Source organism: Papio anubis, chromosome 19 (assembly GCF_008728515.1).
Source record: "Papio anubis isolate 15944 chromosome 19, Panubis1.0, whole genome shotgun sequence".
Classification (NCBI taxonomy): domain Eukaryota; kingdom Metazoa; phylum Chordata; class Mammalia; order Primates; family Cercopithecidae; genus Papio; species Papio anubis.
The window spans coordinates 34,133,439-34,160,456 of record NC_044994.1 but is presented as its reverse complement, the minus strand read 5'-3'; the positions used below and the strand labels follow the sequence as shown (position 1 = coordinate 34,160,456).

The window sequence follows — 27,018 nt, the reverse complement described above, 5'->3', positions numbered from 1 at the left end:
TGCTTTACATATTCAGAGCCTAAGTTGCTAGAAAGTAGTAGACAGTCTATAGTGTATATTGAATAAATGAACGAATGAAGTTATAAATAAAAACAGCTATGAACTTTGTATTCTTCTACCATGTAAGAGAAAATTTTCACCAGTTAAGAACAAAACTTTAGGACCCAGTCATAAGCAACAACTTCAGCAACAGCAATCATCAGCCTCCTTCTATACAGGATACAAAGCCTAGACTCATCAGCCCCTCCTGGGTCATCAGACCCCTTTGGAGAAGTCCCTGAAATTGTCTAAGGAAGGCTGGCCTTTCTCATATTTGCAGGCTCACTACAGCACAGACAGGTCTGCACCTTGTCATACTGAGTAAGGAAGAGTCAATTATTGAAGAAAAGTGTAGCCTCTAAGAAGGAAGGCAGCTATCTAGTGTAAGCTGAGGAAACATTATTCAGCCCCAAACATGCCCTTCTTACCACCTGGCATCAATCTGGTCTTTTCCCCTTTTCCTTGTCTCTGGCTCTGTTGTGATTTCTCCCAAGTAATAGGGTGGGTTTTTGCTTTCCCAACTCCCCTTCTACTTTTACTCTCTCTCTACCTGTGATAGACCCAAGTCTACCAACCACAGCCAATAAACGGCTGACTGCTTCCCTGCTTGGGTTGCTGTCCGAGGTACTAGACGGTGATGGGCTCTAAATAGAGTAAAAATGAATACCTTTGTACGGTGTCATTTTTTTTGAGGAAGAACTTTCTGGAGTTGCCCAATCAGCAGAAAATCTGGTCTGGGCCTTGTGTTTTCCTGTCTCAGAGGATAGATCTTGGTCCCATGGTTTGTCCAGCAGCAATGGCCTTCATGGGGAAATCAGAACTACTGATTGTGATTTTCACGTATTATGTTTATATCCTTTTCTGTTCACACTAATAAATGGTACCAAATATTTATTTAATACAATTTTTCTCTACACAAAGTAGGAGTGACAGTTAGCTTCTCAGCCAACTAGAAAGGCCTGAGAGAGAATGCCTTTGCTTTTTTGGAATGACATGTTTCAAATGGCCAGAGGTCTTGGATAGGACACTGAGGCAGGTGGCTTTTCAGGAGGTGAAGAGGGTGCATAGAAAAATAAAATATGATTCCTGATTTCAAGTGGCTTACCATTTAATTGTAAGGTATCTCATATAGGCATCAATTAAAAATACAAAGCAGTAAATCTTCCATCATGCCACTGATGCCAGTGGGTAAATGTTACAGAAACTTCAGAGGATACAGAGGCAAACATTGGCTATAGCAGTCAATGACATCGTCAATGAAGACATGACTTGCTTAGAGCCAAGAAAAAGAAGGATTTCGAAAGGCACAGAGAAAAGCGGTGTACTAGAGGAGAAGAACTGTGTGAGCAGAGGTATAGAGGAACTAAAGTATAAGAGAGTGAGGCATAACTTAGGGTACCATAAAAATCAGTGAAAAATATCAATGGTGTGAGAGGGAAGTATCAAGGGCTTTGAAAACAGATGGAAAGTAACAAGCTAAATGAATCAAATATCTAAATGCAAATGAAATGAAATTATGTAAATACCAGGAAAAAAAGCAAATGCCTGTAAAACTTTAGAGAAGAGAAGGTTTTTCTAACTATAACTGAAAACCCAGATGCCACAAGAGAAAAGAATGACAAATGTGAACACATAAAAATAAAAACTTTTGTTTGGTAAAAAGCATCACTGACAGCCAAGAGAAATGAGAGACAGAAAAAAAAAATGCAGCCTACATTGCAGACAAAGATCTAAGACAATGACACAAAGTTCCTAGAAATCTAGAGGAGAGAGACCAACCATCCAACAGAGAATAGGCAACAGACAACAACAACAAATTACAAGTTTCCTTTAAAAATACGAGGAGACTTTCAATATCACACATACACTAAAGGAAATGCAAATGAAAGCTCTAATAAGACACTACTTTTTTTACCTAAAATTTCACAACACATTCTGTAAAGTTTTAGAGTATAGATACTGCAGTGCATGGTTTTATATCGCTGGTGAGGTTGTACAATGACACCACTTCTGAGGAGGAGAATTTAGCAATACCTAACAAAATGACAAGTGGATTTTTTTTCACCCTGCAGTTCCACTTCCAGGACCCTATACCACATATACAGCTGCATAAGGATGAAATGGCATTTATACATGATTGTTCACTGTAATAAGGGAATACTGGGAAGAATCTAAGTATGCAGCAAGACAAGACAGGTTAAATAGTTATGGTGCACCCTCAATAAAGAATGTTTGCAAAGATTTTTAAAGTGAGAATAATATTTATGTACTGACATAGCAAACTCACAATAACTATCATAGAATAACCAACAGCAAGACACAGAATAGGATACATAGGATATGAAAAACTCTATTTATGTAAACAAAAGACTAGAACGATACACAAGAAAGTAATTATTAAATTATTCCACAAATTGGCAAGGGGGAAATAATGAAAGCAAAATATTTATGTGCATGCATTTTGTATTGTTTTGACCTTTTAATTATGCAAATATATTAACTTTTTCGAGAAAATTATATTAGGAAGATAACTTCCCAAGTTGAAAACAAATTGAACTAAAAGAACCTAACCGTATATCAAATTGGTAACAGCAAAATTATATCATTCAAATAACTAAAAAGTGCAGTAATTTGATTGTCAGTATGTGGTATGAGATATTCTAAGGCAAAAAGAACCATAAACAAAAAATTAAACTGCCTCTGTAACTGTACTGCTTTTTGTAAAATTAATATTGATATTTTCAAAATATTTTTCATAATAAATATGAAAACAAATAATTATTTTAATGATATTAGGTATCAAAACTTTCAGTGCAAAAAATGATAGAAATATAAAATTTTTAAAAGTGAAAACACTCAAATGTTAATATTTTATTTAAATTATAAATATGACTCCGTGATTTTTCAAATATATATTTAAAGACCCTGAAAGGTCCTTGAAGCAATGTAACCTCAATAGCAATTAATATTCTTCATATCCAGGTATGGCCCGATTACCATTCCCCATGGGGGAAAACAAACAAACAGACAAACAAAACAAAACAAAAACCAACCAACCAACCATCCAAACCAACCAAAAAAACAAGGCTCCTCAGAGAAATGGTTGATTTCAAGTCTGGGGTGGAATAAGAGCAGTGTGAGCTTAGGACTTCTTGCACCGAAGAGCAAGGACGCCTGCAGACAAGTGGGGCTGTGACAAACAGACCAGGAGCCAGTGTGGAGCCGTCCACAGGTCAAAGTTGTGACAATCTGAACCTCAAAAAGAATAATGAGTTTAGTGGATTGAAACAGATTGAATCAATGAAAAGTCAATGAGTCCATAATGATATTTCAAAAAGAAAGTCATAGAAATCTCCTTTGTCACTATTTGAGGTAGGTATTAAAACAAGTCTTTCAAAACTGGAAAATAAAGTGAAAGAACCGATCTGTCTTTTTTCTGCCTTTCTGCTAGTAACTGGGTTTTAGGGTAACAAAATTGCCCACCTGGTGAAGAAACGTTTTCTACATAGAAATCATGGCTGATAAATGAAGAAAGAGTGGTGGGATTTTAAAGCATTTGAGAAACCCTAATTAAATTAACTGCTTCAGGCAAGGATTATCAATTGGTGTCACAACCACTAGGTGAGTGGTTTGCACAGTAATACTTTGATATAGTGCAAATTAATACTATACAGATTACTGTCTGGTTCCAAAAGAAAAGTGTTATGCTACAATGGAGGAGTGAATTGTCATTACAGTAATCCAAGGTCAGTGTTAGTGTCATTAACGATGGGTCAATGAAATATTATGTGTCTTCCAGTGTACTACAATCCTATATATCTAAAATCAATGAAAATCAGCCAGAAATGTTTCATTTGAATGCAATAAGCCTTTTGACGTAATTTCTAGGTTATGGGACACGTGTAAAATGTAAGAAGCATATGAGCTAAATCACACCACAAGCCAGACAGATACAGAAGATAGTACATTACATAGGACAACTGACCTATTTTCATTAACAAGTCAGTGCCATAAAAGAAAAAAATGAGGCTGGGCACTGTGGCTCACATCTATAGTCCTAGCAGTTTGGGAGGCCAAGGTAGGTGGGTCACTTATTGCCAGGAATTTGAGAGCAGCCTGGCCAACATGGCAAAACTCTGTCTCTACTAAAAATAGAAAAAACTTAGCTGGGCCTGGTGTTGCATGCTTGTAGTCCCAGCTACTCTGGAGGGTAAGGCATGAGAATCACTTGAACCTGGGAGGCAGAGGTTGCAGTGAGCCGAGATTGTACCACTGCACTCCAGCCTGGGCAACAGAGCAAGACTCCATCTCAAAAACAAAAACGAAAACAAGAACAAAACAAAACAAAAACTAAACGAGCAAAGAAGCAAGGGGATGCTCTTCTGCTCTTATGGATTAAAAGCGACTAGTGGCAAATAGGGGCAAAGGTGTGTTAGTAATGTTTCACAGCCAATTTGGAGTGATGAGGAGGATTTGATTTGCAATATTTGCTGATTTCCATATTGTAAATACTTCCACCATGGCACTTGCAAGCTACCAATGTGACATCAACCCACTTGTAAAATCTCTGAAAGCTTAACAACTGAGTCTTGTGCGAGGTACAAGTCAGCTGCAACATGTCACTGCTTAAGTGACAATACAACCTGGCTCAGGGTGGTCCTAGATTGATACAGCAGAAACCAACTGCACAGGTCATGTGAATGTCATCTGGGAGAATATTTGATGAGTTTACAATAAAATAAAATGGAGAGGTAGCCATCATTACTGGAAAAAGAAGCAGGATATGAAATAGTGTGTATAGTATGTTCTCACTTTGATGTAAAACGTTGTAAATATGCTAAGGTGGATATTCAACAAGGTGCTAACAGTGGTGGCTTCTGGATGATGAGAATATGCTTTTTTTTTCATTTTTCTAAAATTTTCTAAGGCACTTCCACCAACACTATAACATTTGGTTGTAATATTATGGTGATATTTTTAAAAGGGAGATGACAATCAGGCAAAAACATATATTTTGAAGCAGGGAGGTATGCTAATAGATAGTGTCTGGGGGATCAATCCATCTGTCTTATCCTTGGAGGGGCCTTTTTTGGCCAGAGGACCTATTTGGGACCCCTAAAAAGAAACTGGCTGCACTTGCAGAAGTTTGCAAATAAAGTAGGAACTCACAGTTTGCAGGTTTTTCTTCTTTCTTTTGAGTCCTCTGTGACCACTGCAGCCCAATCCATTGTGAGTCCTCCCTCAGCTTTAGTCTGCCAAAGCACTTTTTCATTGCTTTTTTTCACTCAGTCCTTTATTCCTTTACTCCACCGATTGTTCTTCATCCCTTCACTAAGTATCCCAAGCTACTTGGTGAAGCTCAACACAGCTCAACTTGGCATGAAAATATGGATGCATGATCCCAGCCCACAGCAACTAACTTGGAATTCAACAGTCTTCTTATTCTTCCCCATTATGGGAGTGCTTTGAAGACAAGGGCCATCATTTACACTTCTTTGCTTCTATTGCAAAGTTTAGCACAGAACTATTTACATACTAAGAATTCATAAAATAATTACTGACTATAAGGTGGACTCACTGTTTTTGTAACATCGTAAGGGACTAATTAAACATACTAACCAGTAAAAGCCATTGACTGGTTATCTCCAGACATTTTAAATCATGTAATCTCCTAAATAGAAAAAGAAAATAAATACAAATTGAGCATTGTCTCTCAACATATGTACGTTTCTTTCTCTATGAATTATATATATATACCATTACGCTAACACAACATATTTTTTTTCTTATTTTTAGATGATATTTATTTGCACACTCTCTGGAAAATACTGGACTAAACTAGCCTTCCTTTTGCCTCTTTTTCTCCTCCCGGTCCTCCTTCCTAAATCCTCATGGACAAGTACAAAATTCTCATGAAAAGGGAAGAGATGGAAATTGCAGCAACCTGAGTTAAAGGCAGTTTTCCAAGCCCCCAGCCCCACCTACTACATCTGAAGGATATGTCACTTGATGGGTGTTGTGCTTATGTATCTTCCACCCACACACAAGCTTCCCATACCTCTTCAATCTGGAATGTAAACCAAGTAAATATAACTTTGTTACCCACGGCATAAATAATACCAGCCACCATTCAACTTCCAAATGACTCCAGATACACTCTTTTCACATTGCACAGGGATGTGAAGAGAAAATAACTTTGAGCTAGTATCATTTCGGCGGGGAGCTAACTCAGTGATTTTCATCTGGATGAAATAAGGAAGTATCATGACTTGTCTATTACCCATGCAGGTGAGATAGGAATAGAAACATCCGCTCTGTCAAATTGAATGGACTCCTGCTTTAGCACTCTTAGACTCTGGTTTAACATCAAGATGTCTCAGGCTTTAAATGAAATGTCAAATATAATTTGGCTCTGGGTTCCCAAGATATATGATTGCCCTTGGAGAAAACTTGATAACTCAGCATTCTTGTGTCAAATGTGTATCTACCTGATAGAGGACTCTATAAAGATGGTCTCCCGCTCTCCCTCCACCACAGAAAAAGCCTCAGCCAGCCTGATGAGCCAGGTTCCATTCCTTGCTGTAATGGGCATGAGACTAAAAAAAAAAAAATCTTTTATGTCCATGAGGCAAAAGTCACTGTTCAGATTCTCTTTGGCAATCTAATCTGCACAGAATATGATAACTCAGTATTGGAATGCAGAGACTTTTAAGGTCTTTTGATGCAGTCAGCCATGCCCATGACAGCATATCACACACATCCCCTTCCCTTCAAAGTCCTCTTTCTGAGATGTTCCTCATTATCACTGCCTCTAGCTTGGCATTAATTTTCTTCATTGTTGGAGAGTCAGGCTCAGCCCCAAAATTCAACTGAAAAAAAAGTAAAGACAAAGAAAAAACATATAGCAGCCTGCTTCCTTCAAGCAAAAGAAACTCAACCTAAACTTGGAAGGACTGAGGGGCTGAGTATGCACTAAGCAGCTGTTAGACAAAGAAGATAAAGCAGTAAATGTGATCAAAAGACTCAGAGTCTGGTCCAAAATGAATTTTGAAAACTAACGCAGTAAACAAAGAAATCTGACAGCCTTAGCCTTGAGCGTACGTAAACATTTTGGTGAAACTTAGTCTCTAGCAAAGAGCCTTTCTCTCATTGACACATTGCAATGCCAGAAATTCTGAACTACAGTTGGAATGCTAAATGTAAATGTGACCATGACATACGTATCTGAAAGGGGCAATGAACCATCCTGTTATGAACATACTGACGACTCCTTATTGAGCATTTAAAATGAGCCTGGCAATTTTGATCCATTATCTCTATTGCTCAGAACACCAAAGAAAGGTGCTATGGATTGAAGTGTGCCTCCTCCCAAGAAAGATGTTTTGAAGTCCTAACCCCTAGTATCCCAGAATCTGGCCTTATTAGGAAATAAGAGTCTTTATAAAGGTAATCAAGTTAAAATGAAGTCATTAGTGAGGGCTCTAATCCAATATAACTGGTGTCCTTATTAAAACGGGAAATTTGACACAGAGACAGACACACACAGAGCAAAGATAATGTGAAGACACAGGAAGACCACCAGGTGAAGACAGAGGATCAGAGTGATGCATCTGCAAGCCAAGGAATGCCTGAGGCTACCAGAAGCTAGGAGACACCTAAGCAGATCCTTTCCCAGTGACTTCAGAGAGAGCATGGCCCTACCAACTCCTAATTTTTAGACTTTTAGCCTCTGGAACTGTGAGGTAATAATTGTTTCTTGATCTAAGCCACCCAGTTTGTAGTAATTTCTTACAGAAGCACTAGGAAACTAATACTGAAGGTAATATTACCATATTTATGCTACAAATGTGGAAACTGAGGTGGAGTTCAAATTCAGCTCCATCTGACTCCAGAGCTCATACTCAAGCAACTGCAGCAGTGTTTCCAAACTAGCTTCCATGGGCCCTGGAGTTCCAAAAATACACGCCTGAGGTTCCAAACATTCAACCCCAAAAATTCTTAGTTTTCCATTTGCATTTCAATGGTACTACAGAAATGATAAGTGTATATGGTCTTATCTTAATTCAAACAATAGCCACAATTTCCATATCCATGCCTATGTTTGTGTTGGTGATAGAGCCTATACCAATTATTACTACCTTAATTGTCCCAGAATAATTTAAATAGAGTACAGTATGTTTTTTGCAAAAATAATGACTTTGGCACGACGTAAAGTCTAAACTGCATCATAGGTGATCATATAAAAATAAAAAAAGGTCTAAGTAGTTGAAGCAGAAAAACTGGGAAAGTCAAGTCATCGTCACACAATTCATAATAGTACACCCATGCTTACCTCAAAAGGCCCATGCAATAATAATCAGAGCTACATTGATGTAAGGAACAATGATTTTCCTTCACAAATATCATCATTACATGTGAGTAATATTGTTAATATAAATGTTATTGGGTTGTATATTTGTGTTTAAAAAATAATGATTATGTTTATTGTTCTGTTAAGATTTAGAGTCATTTGAAAAGTTATATCCACTTTTATGTCTATATATGGGCAAAGAAGAAATGATTGAGATGTTAGGTTGCGTTTGGGATCTGCATCACTCCCCTCTTTCATTCCAGGAGGTAGTCAGTTACCTATGTTCTGTCATATCAGGAGAATTTGCAGGTTCACAACCAAAACTACTGGAGGAACGTATCATACAGGGCTTTTTGTGAATACTTTGCTGACGGAGGAGACATGCTAAGTACACCAAAAAGAGAGAAAAAAAGGCAATGATTATTGCTAGTAAGAGAATAAGTAGAGAAAGGGATGGCAGATTTACCCAGGTTTCAAAGGAGAAGAATATCTGAGGGTGCCTCCACGTCCTACTCCCTCTCTGCACAAGCTTGGGAGATGGATAAAGTGCTGCTTAGTTCACCTTAGGAAACTGGATCCTAGAGATTTTTAGAATGCAATTCCTGGGCCTCAAGCATGTCTTAAAGGGATCAGAACAGCAGACTTTAAGTTGCTCTGAAAAGAGGATAAGGCTGTCTCGCTAATAATTAAAGAGCCAATGGCCTACATCCTGTGGCACTGCCCCAGACACCCCTCCCAAGACCTTTGGACAACCTTTAGTGGATGTGTCAGTTGAGATTCAGGGAACCCTAAAATAATTAGATTAATATTCCTGTGAGCCTGATGAGAGGATGAAGGTTCAATCTTATTCAATCTGAAGGTAAGTATACAAAGTAATGGTACAAATCTGACACACCCAAATGGTCTACATACCTATATAATTAATATTATAATCAATAATTATCTAGGTCAATACTTTGGATCTGAGATAATTTTTTTTTTTATTTAAAAAGAAATCTGAACATTACAAGGCTTAAAATGCATGCCGTCACTCAGTGTTGCCTCCTTTGGTAGCAACTAACAGATTAGCATGGGTTAATCCACCTGCTAGCTAGCTGTCACCTTGGAAACAGAGAAATAGAGCCCTGAGGGATGAGGCAAGTGGATTTATAGACTTAAATAACAATTCCAGAAAACTAGAGAAGAAATGTCACAGGTAATTCATAATTAATTGCCAAATGACTTTCACAAACATTAACTGCTTAACAATAAGTGTTCCCTATGTTTTCTAAGGTTAGAATGTTATAGAACATTTTCATACATCTTACTTCATTCAGTCTTACTGAGGTGGCTAAAAATAGACTGTGGCCATATGACCCTGTTCCACCACTACCAAATAAATCCTTTGTCATCCATTTACCAGCGGCTGTTAATCTTCTAGAAGGGAATATGGAAGGCAAAGAGATTTGGGGACACAAGACAACTGAGTACCTAAAGAATATGTAAGAGGGTAACATTTTGAAGATAAATGAGATTACCTGGAGGACCCAGTGCCTTCTAATTGTTGGTCCTGATTGTGTCCCTTTGCCCCTTCTGACTAGAAAATGACTTCACCCCTTTCCCCTCCGAGAAGCTCTTCAGCGTCCCCACTTCCTTGTTCTGCCTCCAAGCTACCTCTGCAGTCCTGAGTCCCCTCTTCCTGCAGATGACCAGCCACTGTGCTGTGCTTTGAGTTCACCAAGCCTTTTTTTGTCATCAAGCATGTTCTCATGTCTCTGCCCAGTGTTCCCCGTCACTCCCCTTCCTGATGAACCTCCATTTGTTCTCCTAGAGCCCAGTCCCCGCCATGCCTGGCTGCCTGAGGTATTCCTGATCTTTCTCCCTCTGAATCTGTTCAGTGGCATGGCTCCATCTCAACAATTACCAACATGGTTCAAAATCATTTGTATGTAATGAAATTGTCCTAGAATCTGGACCAAAACTGAGGGCAACAGAGTCTTCACACATTCTAAAGAAAGAGAAGCTGAAGACCACTACATCCTCCAGGCTGTGTGAAAGACACTAGAAATGTGAGAGGAGGCTCAGGAAGGAATTGAAAGTACTTGGCTTTTCTCAACCAAAAAGTTGGGGAAGAAGTTTGAAGAGCGTCTTTTGTAGATCCTGGGGGTGGCTGCAAGAAAGGCAGGCTGGAGGCCCAGTTCCCAGAGGAATGTTTACTGTGTCATGAATCACAGGCCTCATGGCAGCTCAGGATTCCAGTGAAGCAAGCAGTGAGTGATTATGGGAGAGCTTGAGTTTGGGGGTATATGTGGACAGAGAGATTGGAGCCTGCTTCCCACTGGCAAGACTCTGGCAGCATAGGACTGCCAGAGCAGTCCAGGATGGCAGGGAGGAGCAGCAGTAGCAGGAGAGCAGTGTTGGGCTTGAAGAATATATGTGAATTTCCTCTGGACTCAGTGCATGGCTTAATGGGTAGAGAATGGCTGAGTTTAAGACAACTTAAAGGGATCCTACCCAAGAGGGCTCTGTGCCTGGGATTGATCTCAGAGGGGCAGGGGCTAGAAGGAGGTTCCAAAGGGTCAGCGAGAAAATGTGCCACCTGTGTCAGGAAACTACACTGCAGAAATCCCCATGTTGAGGGTAAGGTGCTGTGCAGTAAAACCCTATGAACAGCTTACCATAGTATCTGAACACCTGCTGGAGCCAGGAGCACAGACGCCTGTATTACAAGCCATTAGCCATGTGAGTCATTGTTTCCTTTATTCTTCTAATGTCTGTTTCCTCACACCCCTTCCCATCCCCCACAGGGCAGAACTTAAAGGAATATGAAGCAGGAGTGGGAGAAAGTGAAGGAAGATCGAGGAGAGACCATACTGGACCCCACTCTGGTCTTCAAGGTGCAATCTGAAGGAAGGAAAGAAGCTTCAAATTAAACATGAGCCTGAAGCTTTAAAAAAGTCAGAATTTGGCTTTTTAAACCCAGAAGGGACTCTATATTGTAAAAAAGTGGTTAAAAGGATTGAACACTTATGGAATCTGCTCAAGATGTCATCAAACTGCAAGGAAAGGTAATGAAAAGAGACAAAGCACATTGAAGGAAATAATGAGAGAAAAATAAAGCCATTTCCTGTTTATACTCTATAAAGCTCAGCCCAAGTAATAAATTAATTTTATACATTTGTATTTATAAAAGTATATAGTCTGTAGCTTTTTGAGGAATGGAGCGTATTTGTTCATTTTAATATCCTCAGCCTCTGTCACCCACTTGCAATGAGATGAAGATGAAGAGCTGTCTCTAAGGCCAGAAATGTCACTACTTGGAGCATACACAAGTCTCAGCCATCAGACACAGCAACTCAGGGCCCACACTTTGCTCTCTTTTTCCACAAGCATCACTTCCAATCAACACCGTGAACCCAGGTGGAATCCTAAGAGGGCCCAGAGTCATTACAGAGACTCCTTTCATCCTTCCAACTCTACTTGTCTTCCAAAGGTCCACAGAGAGGGAGTGATAAATCCTATGGGCAAGGACATACACTCATATGTCACTCACCTCCTTTGTCTGAAGGTTTCTACCTGCTAGCTGTGTCCAAATGACAAATGCATTCAATATGAAAATGGAACCTCCCAAGTCAGCTTTTATAAAAATGACTTCTCTGCACACCCACACTTATGTGAGGTCCAAGCAGTAAATGAAATTCCTTAGGGAGAACACGAAGGTAAAGGGGATGGCTTTGGAGCATTTTCCTGGGTAAATTGCTTAAAGGAATTGGTCTAGTTATCTATTACTATATAACAAACTACCCCAAACTGTAGTGGTTTAAAATTTAATTTTGATTTTACTCACACTTGTTTGGGTCAGGAATTTAGAAAAGGTTCAACTGGGTGGTTGAAGGGGCTGGGACAGCTGAAGCAGGAGGATGCACATCTAATATGGTATCTTCAATTACTTCCCTGAAGCCTGGGCTGGGATGCCTGACTGTTGAGTCTTTCTGACGGCTAGGAGCTCAGCTGTGGCTGTCAGGTGGAGAGCTGACACTTGGTCGGGCAAGATGCTATAAGACTTCATACGACTAATCTCAGAAATGCTAGAATTTTATTCTGCTACATTCTGTTGGTCAAGCAAATCACCAAGAAAGCAGAATTAGACTCCGCTCTCAATGACAAGAATAGCAAAGAATCTGTTACCAGTTTAATCTACCACAGGTTTGTTGAGATGCATTCTATGTGAAGGGCTGGCAACTCCCTCTTTAGCTGCTGCTTTTTTCACCTGGTCTTTACATAAACACTGTATAGAATAGATATGGTAGTAAGATTAAAAGCTATGCCTTTCTTATGCCCAGAGTTAACCAATTGTTATCACCTTGAACAAGTCATCTAATCTCTCTGTGTGTGTGTGTGTGTGTGTGTGTGTGTTAGAAAATGTAGATTGTTCCTAGGTTTCAGAAAGTTAGAATTCCCAAATGCAGAGTATGTAAACCAAACATAGCCTACGTGTTTGTTCGGTGTGAGCTTTGCTTTGATATACATATACATGTATATTTGTGTGCATACACATATACATACATATGTTAAAGAACATATCTACTTAATTGACATATTTAAAACTGAGTGATGCTATATAAAATTCAGAAGATCTGGCAACAGTAGACATGCAAAAATTTTCTCCCATTCTGTAGGTTGCCTGTTCACTCTGATGGTAGTTTCTTTTTCTGTGCAGAAGCTCTTTAGTTTAATTAGATCCCATTTGTCAATTTTGGCTTTTGCTGCCATTGCTTTTGGTGTTTTAGACATGAAGTCTTTGCCCATGCCTATGTCCTGAATGGTACTACCATATCTTCAAATGGTACTAGCCATATCTTCAAATCCTGGCTCTGAATGGTACTAGCCATATCTTCAAATCCTGGCTCTGCCACTTACAAGCTATGCTGAAGACAATGTTGAAAATGAAACCTGCAGCAGCAGACCACCCACATCAATTTTCAAGGAAAAGGTTAATCTTGTCCCTGCCCCAACTGACTGACATTTGACAGCAGAAACAATAGCCAACACCATAGACTCCTCAATTGATTCTGCTTATACCATTGTAACTGAAAAATTAAAGGTGAGAAATCTTCCAGTCAATGAGTGCCAAAATCATTGCACCCAGATCAGCTGCAGACAACAGTAGAACTTTCTACGGAAATTTTAAATAATTGGGATCAAGATCCTAAAGCATTTCTTTGAAGAGTTATAACAGAAGATGAAACATGTCATTACCAATACAATCCTGAAGACAAAGGACAATCAAAGCAATGGCTACTAAAAGATAGACGAGGTCTAGTCAAAATAAAAGTGGATTGATCAAGGGCAAAGATCATAGCAACAATTTTTTTTTTTGGAATATTCAAGGCATTTTGCTTGTTGACTTTCTGGAGAGCCAAACAATAACATCCACTTATTATGAGAGTGTTTTGAAAAAGTTAGCCACAACTTTAATAGAAAAAAACCCAGGAAAGATTTCCCAGAGAGTCCTTCTCCACCAGGACAATGCTCCTGCTCATTCTTCTCATCAAACAAGGGCAATTTGAGGAGAGTTTTGATGGGATATTGTTAGGTATCCACCTTACTGCCCTGATTTGGCTCCTTCTGACTTCTGTTTGTTTCCTAACTTAAAAAAATCTATAGAAGGCACCCATTTATCTTCAGTTAATAATGTGAAAAAGACTGCATTGGCCTGGTTAAATTCCTAGGACTCTCAGTTCTTTAGGGATGAACTAAATGACTAGTATTATTGCTTACAAACGCATCTTCACCTTGATGGAACTTATTTTGAGAAATAAAGTTTATCTTTTAATTTCATTTTTCCACAAACTATTTCAAGTTCCCACATGTTTATTTTTATTTTTCTGAGATCTGGCAGAACACACATAGGTTTATTACATGTAGTAGAGAACATTTCTGATAGGAAGATTCATCAGTTCTCTTTTGAATACCTTAGAGTAGAAAACTTACTTCTATTTGTGACAATCTTGTAGTAATTCATTCCATGGTTATCAGTTCTAGTTTCAGAAAGTTCTTTCTTAAATTAATACTACACAAAAGGTATTGCATCATCTCTCCATGTAACTGAATCTTCTCATTTCTGTGCAGTTTCATAAAACTTATATTCTGTATTTTTCCTTTAAAATCTATGTAATTCCCTGTTTTATCACTTAACTAATTTTTTTTTTAAATTTCACGTGTCAGATCCTGTTCAAGAGGCCAAGAATACAACAATGAATAACACCCACTTCCTGCACAACAGAAGCTTAGAGATCAATGTGCATGTATTATAGGATGCTACATGCACTGTCTTTTATATTATCCTGTAATATACCCATAATTACCCATAATACTGCCTTTTATTTCTCTCATGTGTTATCATTTATTAGGTTCATCTGCTAGCCTTATATTGATTGATCCACAGAAGAACTCTGTGAAATAAACTTTATTATTTAGAAATCAGATTTTAGAGTTTTAGAGATAAGAAAACTGAGGTTTGTGCACTGCTTTCTCACACCAGGCCTCTGACCCATCTCCAGGGCCTAGCATGGGACTGGGTACACTCAAATAAAGGAGTCAATCAATAAACTACATCTGAGCTAAGAAGGGTCTGGAATAGCTCTGGTCAACACATTCCCAATGCTGAGCCGCCAGTTCAGGAAAAAGACAAAGTAGCCTGAAATATGATTTTAAAATACTTAGCATGGACACAAGTGCTTAAAAAGTGAAGAAATCAGCAATTATCCACATGCTTACTCCAAAATATTCAAACCCAAGTTGGTCCTTTTGCATCTATTTGACTGTTTTATGCTATGAGTAGTACAACTCTGGATGAACAAAGCCTATAGCAGAAGTTAGAAGACCTGGCACATGATTGATCAGAAAGATCATTGAATCTATGAGTTCAAGCTTTTGTACCTTTCTATTTAGCTAAGTAGCCCTCATTGGATCTATAAAATCCTTATCAACAATGTCAGGGACATAATGGGAACTCAAGAACAGCTTTCATATAAATTAATAAAACAGGATGCTTAAGAGAGAGTACAAATATAAATCATATTGTCATTTATATTATACTCCATCAACATGGAATTACAGTAAAATTACACTTTTCCATGACTAAGGCAAAGTATTTGATTATGACTTGGAATCTCCTTTTGAAGCCTAAATTTACCCCATTTCCAAAGCAACCACTTATTCTGTCTGAAGATTCTTCTTGGTGCAATTTATGTACTGCCATGAGCTAGGAATTATGTTGCAAAAAAAGAAACCAAAGTTACCTAATAAGTAATAGAAAACCTTGACTAAGTCACCCTGAAAATGAGAAAAGGACTGCCCTTGACCCCTTAACAATACCTGGCCACTTCTGAATGAATATCTGTTTGGCACCTGTACTTTTAGAAACATTTTGCAAGTGTAATTGATATTAGAGGTCCAAGCTCCCCAAAAAACAATTTAGGATGTTCCCTGGGCTAACGTGCACACTCAAAAACTCAAATTCTTGGAAACTAGAAATATGACTACTGAGCTTTCTCCCAGCCTGTCCCATGTTGATCAAACCTAAGAAACCCTCATTGTTTCCACATGACTCGATATAGTTGGGATCAACAGTCTAGGATTTTCCTCAATAAGCTTGCTAGGTAAGTCATCAACTGAATTCACCTTTTAATGAAACTGCACATAAAAAGTGTGCGAACAACAAAAAAGGTGAGCACTAAATCCTGAATCCCTAAAGTATAAATCAGAAAAATAATAAGACCTGGAATAGTTAGCTTCGATGGGATATAGCACTAGAGGGCACTGCTAAGATGAGGAAGTTTTCAAAGACATATCTTCATAACTGGGAAGGCAGGATACCAGAGATAGACCTTTTGAAATTCACTCTTCCATCTCTGGAAAGCCACAAGTACAAACAATCCTGGGGACTCTTCAGCGTTCTTTCTCCACAGCCTTCTTTCAGAAATATCAACTGGAAAGACACTGCACTGATAAATCCAGCACCTTAGATTTCAGCGATTCTTTTACTTACTAGCTGTGTGAGCCCGATTCACGCTTTTCATCCTCGTGATCCTCAGCAACTGTATCTGTAAAATAAAGAGGGTGGTTCTGATGGTCTCTCAGGACCTTTTGAGCTCTAAGGTCCTTTGAATCAATAATTCTCCTCCCCCAGGATGTCCAAGAGTTTAATGATTCACCAAACTTGGTGACAACTTCTTAGAAACTGCTAGGTGGAGGGAAGAATGAAGGCAGCAGGGGACTTGGTTCAGAAATACTCTCTCAATGTTTTAGAGCTTGGTAGGGGGCTGTGATTGTTTAATATTAGAGTCTATGAATAGGGTTTGGTGACATACACATACCTCTAGGGTGAAGATTGTGTCTGTCCATCTGGCACTCAGCTAAAGGTAAAGAAGACAATCTACCATCAATCAGTGAGAAACTGGAAAGAAGAAAGGATTGGAGGGGGTAAAAGACTGTAAGAAGTCATGAAGATGTATAGTATTCAAAAAACCAAATATTTCATCTTTTATCATATATTTATTTAGCCCCTTTATGTGCAAATAATTAAACATGCTGAAAAAATCTATTAGAATTGTGCTTTATCATTTTAAAGGCCGTTTTATTTTATAGTTTCAGTTAATTGTTTTAACAATTGTTAAATTGTTTTTAATTTAACAATTAAATTTTTTCATTTAATTGTTTTGATGGGGCACACATGGCACAGTAGCATTTTTCCTGCTTAAAGGAAGAGGAGAGCAAAGCTCAGAGAGGTTAAGTGAGGTTAATAAATATTGAAGAGCTAATTAACAAGTCAGGATTAACCTTCAGGTTTTCTTATTCCTATTTCTTGTGTTCCTCCTATTAAATCACAAATATGACCATCTGCTCCCACTACAAGTTCCTGTATTTGTCCTAACAAGCTGGGGGTCTTGGGCCCCACCTTATTGAGGCACCCTTTCCTTCATTTGGCTACTTGAGAATGAAGACTGAAGATAAAAGTCATACAGGAGTTTAGGCTTTGCCCAATAGGAGATGGAAACGTGCATTTTTCTCCCCAAGCGTTAATGCACCTTTGAATGCATCACAGAAGGACCATAGATGAACAGGCTGAAGCTGGGCTCCTGGATTTGACACTAGCTTTATATCAGTTTCTTCAGGCCTAATACCTGTGAAATATGTGATGACACTTGCCCAATCCAATGTAGAGCTTTTTTTCTAGTATCAAATCAGGTGGAGTATGTAGAAGCCCCTTGAAAACAAGGTGTGAACCCATAAATGTGTGGTGTGTTTATTATGGTTGTTCAATGTGTGGCTGAAAGAATAGATGGTAGCCAATACTGGCTTGACTTCAGGCTCGGGGATCAAGCAAGTCCAGAGGAGAGGGATTTGGATCCATTTCCTAAACAAAGAAGCAAAGTCCAGAAGCAGCTCAATGCTTAGAAAATAAGGAACAGTTGGTCTCACAGCTTGGCCAGGCAGGAGGGTTGGCACGGATCCTCAGATCATCGTGCTCTGCCTAGTGAATTGAGTGGGCCTCACCAGGGGCTGGATGTTAGCCTCCTTCTGGCTCGAGAGAAGCAGTGGGGGGTTGTGACCACCTGTTCTCTCAGAATGTCATTGTACCTCTTGCACATTTTCCTACACAGGCAGACAAAGTCCAAGCCAGGCCCTTGGAAAAATCACAAAATAAAAAAAATTCTGCCTTCATTCTTCCTCATTTTTTCTTCAATATTCCCATTTCCTCAACTCATAGTGACTTTCCAGAGATGCCCAGTGGCCCCTGATGGGCCACAAGCCTGACTCTAGTGACCTCCCAGACTAGCCTGTGGAGATATCACCATGTGCCACAGACATCTCCGTTCCTCACCCACAAATTCACTGACTTGGTACTACCCCCTTTTCATCCTCCTCTCAGCAAGTTGCCAGCTGGAAGTCTGAGCTGATAAGTAGCTTGCACTGAAGAGCTTATAAAAGACAATCAAACTGAAAAGTAACTCCTCTCATGAATTCTAGTACATTAACAATAGGCTTTTAAATAACTTTACCAAAAGAAAAAAAAAGAATGAATGAATGCCAAATGGATCACCTCCAAAACAATCAATGGAATCATAGGGTTGCTATTTTGAGGCTAAGTCTTAAGTAGAATTAAGAAGAATTCTCTACTAAAAGCCTCTCATTTCTTGATTCTGATAGTTTCCTTTAAAAATTAGAATCTTTAAACAGCAATCAAAAAATACAACTTATGTATGTATATACGTATATATTATATATATTTCTTTATCATATAATATATATTTATTTTTAAGATTATATATAGTAGCTTTTATCAATTCCAAGTAGTGAGTAGAAGGCTATATTTTTTAATTAAAAAATAAGTAAAATGTTCTGTGAAAACATCAAAAAGACAGCACAATATTAATAAAACAAGTGGCTCTATGGCTGATGGCTGTAGAGAGCTCAGAGCGACACATGTAGTAACTCTGGCCGTGAAGCTAGATTAATTCTGCTTCATAAACTCTTCAACAAACCAAGACCTGATGTCTTGTCTTGATCCTTAGTGGCCTCACAGACTCTTAAGTGTGTCAGTCATCTCCAAGAAATCATCTGAAGGCTTGAAACCTGCCTAGTTGCTCGATACCTTGGTACTTGCTCTGTATCCTCTCTACAGAATGATCCATACTGGACAGAGACTCACAGATGCAGCCTATAGTGGACATGTATTTTCTTTTAAACATCTAACATCCCTTCTTTAGATAAACTGTCTCATCCCCATGCCATATGGTTTTAGTCAGCATCAGCTCAGGTCCTCTATGAAGCAAACATCAAGCCAGCAATGGAAAACAAGGTATTTATTGGAGAAAATACCTCTGAAGGTTAAGAGAGAGAGCAGGAATAAGGCAGGGAGAACCTTCATTCAGACTACAACATGAGTTTGACATCTATAAAAGCAGAAAGAGGAGGAGGGATTGGATAGGAAGGACCTTAGACTACAGTGAAGTTATGAAAGTGTCTCAGTTAGGCCAGTGGGAAAGTCCGTGGACTCATGAGAATTTGCTAAGGAATCCCACATCGGGCGGGAATGACTGGGTTTGAGTATCTCCACCGTGCTTAGTCATTGGCTGGGAGCAGCCCAATGAAAACATGGCCTGGTGTGAAAGACACAGTGGGTCCCTAGTGTGGCAGCTAAAGTCTGTCAATCAGCTATGCTCCCTACAGCAGGTTCTCTGAAAGAGAGATCTGAATGGTACACTTCCACCACTGCTGTATAATGGGACTGTCAGTCATACAACCCAATTCACAAAGAGAGGGAACTATCCAAGCAAGGCCAATCAAAGCATTTCTCTAGAGTTGATATGCAGACATTAGCAGGAACCAGCTCCTTTTTCCACCAGGGAATCTGAAGGAGGTGAATCCAGGGCTGTCAACTTTCCTTAGCACATGCAGAATCCAAATTACATCAAGGAGAAAATATGACCAAACCACAGAAGAAAACAAAGTTCAAACTGGGGAGAAAAGGGAGTCCTGAAGTTAGAAGCTGCTAAATATCATTTTTCCCCCTTATTCTAGTTTGCATTGTATTTCTGCCACAACTAAAAAGTTCTCTGCCTAATACCTAATAGTGCTTTCACTGTAATTATCATAGTATATTAGAGCTTGAAAGGCCTTTAGAAGTCATCTAGCCCTTACTGCATATTGCAATAACTTGAGCAACTTGGTTTTGATACCAAATGCTGGACCCCATTCTAATCTAATTAAATCAGAATATCTCTAAGTGGAACACATGAATCAGTTTATTCCTTTAAATTATATAGGTGATTCTGATGTTTATTCAGGGTTCAGAACCAATGGTCTTGTCAAACGTTCATTTTGCAGATATGAAAGCTGAGGTTTAAACATAGAAAGTGATGGGTCCCAAATCCACAGGAGACAGAGCCAGGAGTTAAACTCAAATCCCCTTACTTCTAATCTGATGCCCTTTATTAAAATTACCATGTGACATTTCAGTTGAGAAACAAACATTTCTTTCATCTCTGAGTAAAAATCCTTTGTTCTTTTTTTAAAAAAATGTTTAATTCTTGTGAAAAACCCTCTGTTCTTTAAGAAGCCTAAGTTACTGTCTCTCCTGATACTTAGAGTTATTTATATATTTATCAAAACAGGAAGAAGTTACCAGTCCCAGAAACAAGAACCAAATACAAAGCAGAGATTGCATTCCCCCACCAGCACAAGTAACTATACCACCTTGCTATCTGATGGGAATCCATTCTGCCCCCTTACAGCTGTCAGCTGCTTACCCCTGAGAGGAAGTAGAGAGGGATTCCAGACTGAACCAAGCCATCATGTTGAGCAGCAACAATTAAGGAAAGACGATTGTTGGCTTTCTCTGTAAGTTACTCTGATATATAACAGCCATTGGGTTTCAACACCGATATGAACAACTATCTCCTTTGCTCTTACAAAAAAAATAATAAAATAGTGATTCCTACAACTCAATTTCTTTTATCAAATTGGTGTTCTGAAAAGCCACGCTATTTTTGAGTCTTCTTTCCACAGGCATTTCATTGTCATTAAACACACCATCATTCAAAATACTCGTAGAAAAAAGCGGAATGCAAAATGATCAGTGTGGTACAATCATAACTGAGTAAAATGAATAGAAAAATGATGAGTTAACGATGAGCATGTCTAGGTTGTGGAGTTAGAAGTTTAGGACTACATGACGGGGGCAAGATGAAGGATACTATGAACAGAATGATGACAAATGGTCTGAGGACAGGTATCAAGTTCTGAGCCAGTTATTCCAAGGTAAAGGAGAACAGCAATGGTGAGTAGACCCAGGGGGATCTGGAAATGATCAAATCATGGAAAAATTGTTTAAGTCAATAAAGTAATGACAGTTATACCAGTAATTTTTTGAAGGGTGGAGAAGATAGCATTTTAAAATGACCCAGGACCAAGAATCCCTGATTCGATTATTAACCCAAATTATAACTTTAGAAAAGACATTTTACCTGGCTCTGTTCTATGTTTTAATGCTGTTGTTGAATGGATTTCATGACTAACTAAAGGCTTATGATGATTATTGGTTTGAAAAGAAAAATTCTAGGGGATACACTCTAGGGCTTTTTTCAGTCTTTTAATTCAATGATTCCATCACTCTAAAATTCCTCTCATCTCTCAAGATTTTCCAAGCAAGTGGTCCTCTACTTGATCTTTGTTTGAAGTTGGGCCTTTTGTCATCATGTGGATGGTGAAAGTGACCTTCCAGATCCAGAAGATACTCACTTATGGGGTAATTTTGATCACAGCACACATTACTTCTATTGCATCCTGTCTACTGACTTCCATTAGTTACCACATGTTGAATAGCTTTGAAATGCCCTTGCTTTTTTATTTCAAATTTTCTGCCTTTTTCCTTGTTGTTAGTGAAAGTCTACTTTTCCCTAATAATTCAACTTCCCAAAACAAACTACTGCCCATGACAGAAGGTACACTCAAGCACAACGTATTGATTATGTATTTCCAGGAGAATGCTTTTCCCCCCTTACCATTTTGCCCCTGGTAGAGCTTGGTTTTTACCTGAGAATACAGTGTTTGTGCCAAAAGTACTCTTCCTGCAAAGAAAAGTTACTTTTGACATAGCAGTGTGCACAGGAATAAAAAATAATTGCACTTTGTGATAGAGAAGTAATGCTTTTCTGCTTTTATGGAGAGCAAATTGGGCCAGATGTTCTTTCATTTCTGTATTTGCTTGGTTACTTATTAGTTCCCTAGGAGAAGAATGGAATTTCTAAAAGGTGAAGAGAATAAAAGAAATTTTTCCAATGTATATTATCAAGAATGTGATAACTCACGTCCAAGAGGCCATAAAACTCTCCTATATTAGATAGTGTGGTTGATAAAAATACCAATTATGAAACCAGAGTCGGAAATAAAAATTTGAGTCCAGTTTTTCTCTTATTTACAGTTCAATGCAAATAATGACTGAAGACGTGCACTCTCTACTGAAGAACTTACAAAACATGCAACATGAATTAATGAAAGGTGATAAGTAGAGCAAGGAGTTTTGTAGGAATTACATAACAAGCAGAAAATCTCTAGTACCCAGGAACTTAACAAATGCCAGCTCTTTCTTTTCATACACATCAAACACCTGTCCCTGTCAACTGACAGAGAAGTTGCAGATCGGCATAGGCTTGGGGAGGTAGGAAACACAATACTGAAGGCTTGAGGTGATCTCACATAGGTAGGTAGGATTTCTAAAGTCCATTACCAGGGAACTCTGGCAATTGTCTCACTACGTAAACAGTAAAAAAGTAATAATAATAATATCATTTAAGTCAAAAATAATGGTTTGAATCTCACTTTCCCTTTCCCTTCTTTTAAACTTTGATTGTGACTAGCTCTATTTTTTTATAAATCTCAATCCCTTTATGCATTGAAAAAAGGTTAATATTACCTGCCCTACTTTTTTTTTTTTTTTTGGTGAGACAGAATCTTGCTCTGTTGCCCAGGCTGGAGTGCAGTGGCGCAATCTCAGCTCATTGTAACCTTCGCCTCCCAGGTTCAAGCAATTCTCCTGCCTCAGCCTCCCAAGTAGCTGGGATTACAGGCACTCACCACAACAGCCGGCTAATTTTTTTTTTCTTAGATGGAGTCTTGCTCTGTCGCCTAGGCTGGAGTGCGGTGGCAGGATCTCCATTCACTGCAACCTCCACCTCCCAGGTTCAAGCAATTCTCCTGCCTCAGCCTCCCGAGTAGCTGGGATTACAGGCACCTGCCACCATACTCGGTTAATTTTTGTATTTTTAGCAGAGATGAGGTTTCACCATGTTGGCCAGGCTGCTCTCAAACTCCTGACCTCAGGTGATCTACCCTCCTTGGCCTCTCAAAGTGCTAGGATTATAGGTGTGAGTTACCGCGCCTGGCCTACCTGCCATACTTTTATAATGGTCTTGTTTTATCAAAAGCGATACTTGACATAAATGAATTTTATAAATTTTAGAGGGCCCTAGAAATAATAAAAATTAATAACATTTATCACATAAGCACACATTGAGAGACTGGGCTTGGATCATGGGGCACAATTTTGAATAGCCTGGCTGTTTCCCTCCAATTGCTTGCAACGAAGCAAACTGGGAGAAGAGAGGTAAGTGAGGTTTCACAAAAGAGGTGTCATAAAAGCAGGTTCTTGAAAGATAAAAAGTAGCTCACCAGTCACAGAATACAGCAGGACTGGGAGAGGAATGGCTGGAAGAGAGACTTAAGAAGATTCCAAAGGGAGAAATAGCATGAACTATAATAAGTTCAGTTCAATCAAATATATATGCCCAGAACTGAGTAACCAAGATGAATATGATATAGATTCTGCCCCTGTAGGTAAACAAGGTCAATGTAATGTGGTATATCCCATGAGAGAAGCGTGCCTAGGGTGTTGCTGGTGAGTCAGTCAATATGCAAAATGTTAGTCAGGTGATATGAAGATGTAGATCACATCTCAGACCAAAGCACCAGCTTGTATGAGGACATGTAATCTGCAGGGAGGAAAAATGGCCAGTTTAGGGGAGTGCAAAGAGCCAGCCAATATGTTTTATTGGTGGTAGTGAAAAATACAGATGGCTTGTGCATGCTTTCAACAGAAACTAACAAGTTTATTCTTTATCCTGTGGGTGATAGGATATAGAATGAAATACTCTAAGCAGATAAATGGTAGTGTTCAGAAGAATACTTCCAGAAGCAGTAAGTTGGCTGTACCAAGATAGAGAAGACTTCAGTTGTGAAAATAAACCAGGATGAAAATGGTGATGACCCAGACTAAAATAGGCAGGAGAAATTGGGTGAACAGACATATTTTTCTCATCTATCAGATGGAGGTGAAATTCTTTCATAGTATCAATTGAATGTATTAACTAACATAAACATTTCATTTTTTTTATGTTGAAACTCCCTTGTCTTTTAATAATATAAAATCAAAATAGTAAAAATATGGATTGAAAGGATGGATATATATTAATTATGAGAGCACCAACTGTTGAAACATCTGTTGACATATCAGTGGTTGAACCCAGTAAAAGCTTGTTTCTTGTTTTTGCGAAGCTCCATGATGGTGGCGGTAGGGCAGATGATGAGATCCTTGGCCACAGGCAGTTACTCACAAACATGGGTCCACAGAGGCTTTGACATCTTCAATACATGCTATTTCCAAGACCACCTTGGGTGTTGAAGTCCAGATCACAAAGGAAGAAAAGAGCTTGCTTCTGCATCACTGCTCACATTATAGCCATTGACAAGAACCAGCCACGTGGTCACACTTAGATACAAGGGAGTCTGGGAAAAGAATATGGTACAATGTGTGGGGGACACCAGCCATATCTGCGACAGCAGGCATTATTACCTAGGGTGGCCCCAATCTCAGTGTGCCCAGAATTTTCTAGTTTGGGCACTGAAATTCCCTTGTCTTGGGAAATCCCCTCACTCCCAGGCAAACTGGAACAGTTGTTATACTATTAGTTGAAAATAAATTAAAATTTAAAATAATCATTTAGAAAGTAGGCAAAATTGCCTTTACATGCATCCAAGAGTTTTACAGATGGTACAAAAACCTGAGTAGGTGATTGGAAACATTCATTTTGTTTTTATAACTTCAACTTTTAGATACAGGGGGTACATGTGCAGGTTTGTTACCTTGGTATATTGCATGTAACTGAGGTCTGGGGTATGAAGGGTCCCATCACTCAGGTACCAAGCATCATTTTTCAACCCTTACCATTCTTCTTTCCTGATCTAATGGTCCTCAGTGTCTATTGTTATCATCTTTACATAGAAGAGTACACAATGTTTAGCTCCCACTTATAAGTGAGACCATGAAGTAATTGGTTTTCTGTTTCTGCATTAATTTGCTTAGGATAATGGTATCCAGCTGCATCCATGCTGTTGTAAAGGAAATGACTTTGTTCTTTTTATAAAAGCATAGTATTTCATGTTGTATATGTACCACATTTTCTTTATCCAATCTACTGTTGATGAGCATGTAGGTTGATTCCATGTCTTCGCTACTATGAAGAGTCCTGTGACAAACATATGAGTGCATGTGTCTTTTTGGTATAACAATGTACTTTCTTTTGGATGTATTCCCAGTAATGGGATTGTTGGGTTGAATGGTAGTTCTTTTAAGTTCCTTGAGAAATCTCCAAACTGCTTTCCACAGTAGCAGAAATAATTTACATTCCCACCAACAGTGTACAAGCATTCCGTTTTCTCCACAGCCTCTCCAATATCTGTTGTGTGTAGCCATTCTAACTTGTATGAGGTGATATTTTGTTTTAATTTCGATTTGCATTAATTCAATGATTAGTGATGTTGGACATTTTTTCATATGTTTGTTAGACATTTGTATGGCTTCTTTTGAGAAGTATCTGTTCATATCTTTGCCCATTTTTAATGCTTTTGCTTGCTTGATGGTTTAAGTGACTCATAGATCTGGAAATTAAATATTTGTTGGACGCATCATTTGTGAATATTTTCTCCCATTCTGTAGGTGGTCTGTTTACTCTACTGATAGTTTCTTTTGAGGTGCAGAAGCTCTTTAGTTTAATTATGTCCTACTCGTCAATGTTTGTTTTTGTTGTAACTGCCTCTAGGAATTTAGTCATAAATTCTTTCCCTAGGCTGATGTCCAGAATGTTTTTTTTTTCTAGTGTTTTTTCAAGGATTCTTATAGTTCGAGGCATTACATTTAAATCTTTAATCCATCTTGAGTTAATTTTTGTATACGGCGAAATGTAGTGGTTCAGTTTCATTCTACTGCATAGAGCCAACTAATTATCCAATCACCATTCGTCAAATAGGGAGTCCTTTTGCTTATTTTTGTTGACTTTGTCGAAGATCGGATGGCTGTAGGTGTGCAGCTTTATTTCTGTGTTCTCTATTCTGTTCCTTTGGTCTATGTGTGTTTTGTACCAGTACCATGCTATTTTAGTTACTCGAGTTTTATGCTATAGCTTGAAGGCAGTTAATGTGATACCTCTGGTTTTGTTCTTTTTGCTTAGAATTGCTATGATCATTCAGACTCTTTTTGTTTCCATATGAATTTTAGTTTTTTCTAGTTCTATGAAAAATGACATTGGTAGTTTAATAGGAATAGTGTTGAATGTGTTGATTGTTTGGGGCAGATGGTGATTTTAACAATACTGACTTTTCTGATCCATGATCATGGAATATTTTTCCATTTGTCTGTGTCATCTATGATTTCTTCCAGCAGGGTTTTGTAGTTCTCCTTGTGGAGATCTTTCACCTCCTTAGACGTATTCCTAGATATTTTATATTTTGTGGGTATTGGAAATAAAATTGCAGTCTTGATTTGGCTCTCAGCTTAAGCATTATTGCTGTATAGAAATGTTATTGATTTTTGTACATTGATTTTGCATTTTGAAACTTCACTGAAGTCATATATCATTTCCAGGAGGCTTTTGCAGGATTCTTTAGGGTTTTCTAGATACAGAACCATATCATCAGTGAAGAGAGATTGTTTGACTTCTTTTTTTATTTGGATCCTTTCATTTCTTTCTCCAGTCTGCCTCCTTCTGGTCAGTCATAGTACTTCCTGTAATATGTTGAGTAAGAGTGGT

At 38.5% G+C, this 27,018-nt stretch overlaps 1 long non-coding RNA gene across 4 annotated transcripts in view; it reads right to left on the bottom strand.

Moving 5' to 3' along the window:
* LOC103879693 overlaps positions 1 to 27,018 on the bottom strand; it is a 388,108-nt gene that overhangs the window by 300,378 nt on the left and 60,712 nt on the right. For 3 of the 4 annotated variants that reach the window (XR_004180058.1, XR_001897354.3, XR_004180056.1), the window contains exons 2-3: positions 16,750 to 16,829; positions 16,422 to 16,476 (exon numbers count right to left, since the gene is read on the bottom strand). This is a non-coding gene — a long non-coding RNA (uncharacterized LOC103879693). Of the gene's footprint in view, positions 1 to 16,421; positions 16,477 to 16,749; positions 21,236 to 27,018 lie in introns of all 4 variants that reach the window. The other variant, XR_004180057.1, reaches the window with a different exon arrangement.